General features: G+C 47.8%; 1 protein-coding gene across 9 annotated transcripts in view; it reads left to right on the top strand.

The window, feature by feature from the left end:
* The first annotated feature begins 303 nt into the window (after positions 1-303).
* Positions 304-5,964, top strand: part of kdm6bb (lysine (K)-specific demethylase 6B, b) — a 27,320-nt gene continuing 21,659 nt past the window's right edge. For 5 of the 9 annotated variants that reach the window (XR_014118636.1, XM_081702312.1, XM_081702313.1 and 2 more), the window contains exons 1-4: positions 304-654; positions 1,733-1,904; positions 2,879-3,058; positions 3,224-5,385. The gene's annotated coding sequence lies outside the window, so the exon portion shown is untranslated. Of the gene's footprint in view, positions 655-1,732; positions 1,905-2,878; positions 3,059-3,223; positions 5,394-5,964 lie in introns of all 9 variants that reach the window. The other 4 variants (XM_081702307.1, XM_081702306.1, XM_081702308.1 and 1 more) reach the window with 4 other exon arrangements.

The raw sequence follows: 5,964 nt of genomic DNA on the forward strand, positions 1-5,964 counted from the left end.
CTCCATATTAACGCCTATGGATTTAGAATAAGATGTTATATAAAGGTCGAGTAGGTGTCACGTGTAGGTGTCCCAGTACTTTTGTACATATAGTATATATATATAATTTATTTATCTATATACATTGTATACTGTTTTGTCTAAGTACTATAAATATTAACCGCTTTATGTGTGAGTACCCTTTTCTCATACGTCGCTGTGTGGGTGGCTCCCTCTAGTGCCCACTGTGAGCTCTCGAGTAGAGATCAAACTTCAGGGAGTTTTATAAGTGTATTATAGTTTTAAGCTCTCGGTATGGAGGCCACCGCGAGTATCTGCGCATGCAGACGTGGTGCCTCCGACACCTTCCGACAAGAGAGCGCGCCACGCGCATCCAGCGTGGGCATGCGCTGATGTCACCATACGCAGTTGCCTGCTTTTTTTTTTTTCCGAAAGTGACTCAGTTAAGCTTTGAGTCAGTCTTTAAACCCACCTGGAAAACAAAGTAGCGTAGTTCTAACTGCCAGTTTCCGCGATGGATACGGGGAGGTGGGCCGGGAGGAGAACGGAGCGCGCGACGGCGGGGGAACTTGGGTGTTGCGGAATTTAACGGAATGAAAGTGCGCGCGAGTAGCTGAAGCGGCGATGCCACGGCTCATCCTGTACACCACTGAGGTAAGGTCTACTTTGCAATCTCACGTTTGAGAGTCATCGCCCAAACGCACGAAACGCTGCTAAAGTGACGAGATTACGTAACTGTTTGCAGAGCCGAATAGCAGGAAGACGGGTCATTCATATCGAGCACAGTGGTCACGCAGAAATGCTTGCAGTTGCGACTACATGGCGGCTTGTCTTATTGGAGACAACGTTACTAATTTATTTATTAGTGCATGCGAATTAAGCTAAGGGATACGTTTTAGTTTATAACTTCAGCCTGAAAGTGCTCACAAACATGGTAGATCTCAGGTTGCCTATTAATACGTCAGATCACACACGCACACCCACAAGCCCCCCCCCCCCCCCCCCAAAAAAATAAATAAATAAATAAATAAATAAATAGATAGATAGATAGATAGATAGATAGATAGATAGATAGATAGATAGATAGATAGATAGATAGATAGATATAGATAGACAAATAAAACAGCTCCGAAGTATTCTGCACTACCTCTAAAATAGCACCATGCGACCGCGAGATGGCAGAGTGTTGCCGCGTAAACACACAGGTTGCGTTATTGCATCCTCCAGTCAAAAGCACGGAGACCAGCTTACAGGAATTCTTTACTTGTTATTTCGGAATAGAAACAGCTAACTAACGAACAGATTCGCGAATGCTGAAAAATTCATTCTATATGACAATGTTATGAAAGAAAAACAGCACATGAAGGAGTGTAGGAGCGTGTGCTCTCATATATAAAATATAAAATATATGGCTATTCCCCCCGTATATAGTCTTTAGATAGAAAGGGCATCCATTTTAAAAGTAACCTTCCCTTTCTGGATTGATTTGAACGGGTCCTAGTCAAAGATGTCTAGTCAAATGCCAGAACTGGCATTGCTCTTTGATAACAGGTGTTAGGCTAATGTGTGTTACTGCCGTCTGACTGCTGCATTCGGACACTCCAGTTAAGTTTAAGACCAACACTTCAAATCACCCCTTCCTTTTTTTCTCTTTCATTGCTGTTCTCTCTCTCTCTCTCTCTCTCTCTCTCTCTCTCTCTCTCTCTCTCTCTCTCTCTCTCTCTCTCTGTAGCACCCTGACAGCTGGATATCTCTCTGCTGCAGACACAGGTGGGCTTTGGGCTTCGTGATGTCACATACGGAATTTGTTAGCTGCATCTGTCGGATCTTGCCAGTCAGGAGGCCCTGTTTCACCAACCTGAGAAAGACAGACGGCCAGCAGAGCCAATGGTCGCTAAGAGAAGGTGGGTTTTCAAGGAACTAACCAATTACAGGTCATGGTCAGGGAATTGGGCTCATATTTCATAAGTAAGGAATGTTCATTGTTACTGGATCAAGCTCATTTAAAGGTAAAGCAAGAGTAGGATGCTTCATATTGATGATTAAGGGGAATTAACACAGAAAATTCACATCTGCCTAGCAGGATAGATAATGTGCATAGATTTGACAGTGAGAAACACCATCTTCCATTCAGTACACAGAAAAAGCCATGTATGCTTTTCTGCAGTTTGACAAGTAAGGCTGCAAAATATACACAAAATACAGTGCATATATAGTAACATATAGTGAAGTAATTACATATTGCGATTACAGTGTGATTGTGGTATTCAGAAACAATTGATAAATGGTTGGTGTGGCATGCTTAAAGATGCCTGTGTTATTTTGCACCAAGAATTATTTACCTTGGTTGGATCACGTGACTGGTCTGATCCACTCACACAACGATAATCAGGAGTAGCTGAGACTGGTCTGGGTGTTCACAGCATATAGCAAAACATGATTTATTACAGGGCTTCTATACACACTACGGGCCTCTGTGATATTGGTATCGCAGAGGCCAAAATCCCAGATACTATACTGTGGCTCTCTAATGACAAATGTGGAAGTGTTCAGTTTAGGGCACTGAAGGAATGCAGGAATTCTGACATTTTGTTTGTTCAGGGGTTGCTTTACATTCTTCTCACTCATCTTACCTCACTTGTCCCTGTGTTACACGTTTCATGCAGCGCTTGCTGTTCTCTCTCTCTCTCTCTCTCTCTCTCTCTCTCCTTCAGTCTCTCTCTCTCTCTCTCTCTCTCTCTCTCTCTCTCTCTATGTCCCATTCTCTCTCTCTCTCTCTCTCTCTCTCTCTCACTCTCTCTCTCTCTCTCTCTCTCTCTCTATGTCCCATTCTCTCTCTGTCTCTCTCTCTCGTGGTTCTGGCTGTGGTGAAAGCCAGACGCACCGCCGCAGATGTGTGGTGAAAGTTCAACGGCGCAGTCGTCTCACGGCGGTCCAGATGTGAAACCTCAGGAGATCCGTTTCACCGGCCACTACTTAGAGGCTTTTGCTCTGAGCCGCAGTACAACCGTGTAGCTGGAATAACCTGTAAACAGACTCTCTGAAGCACGTTCACTGGGTACAGACTCACACACAAACATGCACACATACATGCACAAGCACATGCATGTAGATGTACAGAGTCCATGTTTTACCGACTTAAGTGTGTAGTACTGTTACCATGGTGAGCATGGAATCCAGCTCAGCAGGACAGGGGTTCTGATTGGCTGAAATGCCAACACAGGGATATCATGCAAGCTGCTCACTCGTCCAATAGAAAGAGAGCAGTGTTGCTGCTGTTGCTATGGGCAGTCGGACAGGTTCGCTGGAATCCGTCTCGCTGGAATCCATCTCGCTGTCCGTGGATGAGGAACTGCCTGGCTCTACTCGTCTGGGAGGCATGTGTTTCTTGCCATGTACACATGCGTCCACCATGTCTGTGCTGCTCGATGTTTCTGTTTCTGTGTCAGTGTGTGTGTGTGTGTGTATGTGTGTGTGTGTGTAGAGAGAGAGAGAGAGAGAATGACATTGGGGGGGGGGGGTCCTCTTGCAGTAGGTGCTATGCGCAGAACGTCACGTACACAAGGAGGCCCCCACCTCTTCACAGCTACCTCCCCCATCGGTGCTTTCTGTCTCAGGCTTCTGCTCACTCAGCTGCTGGGCTACTCAGCTGTGCTGGTGCTTAGTTCATGCAAACAAATACACACACACACACACACTGTATGTACAAGTAACAGGGATCTATGTCCTCACGACTGCTGATATCTGGGGAGGCTGTGATACTGCAGGGACATCCATACCCACTTAACATACCCAGACACACACACACACACACACACACACACACACACACACACACCCCATCTGCAGCACAGACTCGGTGATGTGGAAGTCTCGTATCTCCTGTCCATTCTGTTGAGTGATTTCTGCGGAACGTTCCCTCTGAAGCCCTTTGCTGTCTGCTGTAGTCTGTGCTTACTGTCATTCCATGCGTTTGCAGTCAGTTCTCGATGAAGTCAGTCCCACGGCTTCCTGCTGGGGTCACTCCCCCCCCCCCCCCCCCCAAACCCCCCACCCGCCATTCGGACGCAGCATGGGTCACGGCCCTGCCCGTCGCCCGGGCGCCCTCCCTGGCTTCGCCCCTGAGAACCGCCCCGCAGCCGCACGCAAACATAGCGCGCTGGGCAGACGGAGACAGACGGGCAGACAGACGGGCCTCGAACCGCAGCTCTGCAGGGCACTGTGAGTTAAATGAGTAAAAGTCTGAGGCACACTACCGCACTCACAACCTGGGTGTCTGTGTCTTTTCAAAGCTTTTTACAAATTCACTAGAGATGCTCGCGAGAATGTAAATGTCATGCGCGAATGTGGCGAGCGTTTGTGAAAGTTGCTATAGAAACTGCAGTTGCGAGATAAGGCAGTGAGAGACTAATTAGATTATGAGTATTATATTTATTATGACCTGCTGCGCTTGTAAAGTAAAAGACCTCCCCCGGTACTTTAAATTGGCAGCGTTGTTTCAAGACTGCTCTGCTTTGTGTTGCAATGAGGGCATTAGAGCCACACTCTTTCAGCTGGAAGAGAAGAACGGGGAGGTGTTGAGGTGCCGGTGAGCGCTCCGGATTCGTACATCTTTGTTAGCGGCCGGGAGTGCCGGTGGGAAGCCCCAAGGAGACATTCCGTGAGCTGCCTTCCCCGCAACGCTGTTTGCCAAACCACCTACTTTGTTTAGATCCCAAAACCAGCCGCGTTTACAGTGTGTGGGAGGTGAAGAGACAGGGAGGTCAGGCTAGCAGAAAAGACATGAATGGCTGTGCCGCAAAATGAACAGCCAGTTGACGAACACGTCCGTTTAACACAGTTAAATGAACTAGTGTAGGTTTTCAAGAATTACCTATTTCTGCTGGAGAGAAAATGGAGTCTTTTGCTATCCTACAGTGGAGGTTTAAAAATAGCTCACAGTGTGTTGGCCTTATTCCAAAACACACACATTCAAGGCACACACACACGCACACGCACACACACACACTGTTTTACAAGCTCCCTACCTCTAATGCTGCCCACCCCCCACTCCTCATTGGCTGGCGTCTGTTGATTGGCAGCGGCTGCTCTTCAGGCACTGGCTGTAGAGCGTTGGTTGACAGGCGGAGTGAATGCAGTGGTTGTTTGAGGTTGCCCCACCCCCTGGGTCCTGCACGTGCACGGGTCTGTTGAGAACATCTGAGCATCACCGAGAGAAGAGGAGAGGAGAGGAGCGAGGGGGAGGAGAGGAGCGAAGAGGGGAAGAGAGGAGACCGGATTGGTTCGGGGAGCCAAGGAGCGGAGGAGTGGAAGAGCGTTGGAGGAGAGACGAAGAAAAGGGAAAGAGGAAGAGGAAGAGAAGGTGGATAGAGGAGCAGAGAGGAGGTGAGGAGGTGAGGAGGTGAGGAAAGGGGAACTGGAAAGGCGTGTGTGTGTGTGTGTGTGTGTGTGTGTGTGTGTGTGTGTGTGTGTGTGTGTGTGTGTGTGTGAGAGAGAGAGAGAACTGGAAAGGCATGCTGTCTGATCTCTATGTCTGTGGATCTGCAGTATGGACTTGCTAGTGTGTGTGTGTGTGTGTGTGTGTGTGTGTGTGTGTGTGTGTGTGTGTGTGTGTGTGTGTGTGTGTGTGTGTGTGTGTGTGTGTGTGTGTGTGTGTGTGTGTGTGTGTGTGTGTGAGAGAGAGAGAGAGCCGGAAAGGCATGCTGTCTGATCTCTATGTCTGTGGGTCTGCAGTGTGGACTTGCTAGTGTGTGTGTGTGTGTGTGTGTGTGTGTGTGTGTGTGTGTGTGTGTGTGTGTGTGTGTGTGTGTGTGTGTGTGAGAGAGAGAACTGGAAAGGCATGCTGTCTGATCTCTATGTCTGTGGATCTGCAGTATGGACTCTGTGCAAGTGCACTCCAGTGTGCAGGATTTGAATGTGATTGAATTACCATTATATATGTAAGAACAATATTTAAATACTGAA

The sequence above is a fragment of the Electrophorus electricus genome, chromosome 19 (assembly GCF_041902795.1).
Source record: "Electrophorus electricus isolate QZ-2024a chromosome 19, ASM4190279v1, whole genome shotgun sequence".
In the NCBI taxonomy this organism is placed as follows: domain Eukaryota; kingdom Metazoa; phylum Chordata; class Actinopteri; order Gymnotiformes; family Gymnotidae; genus Electrophorus; species Electrophorus electricus.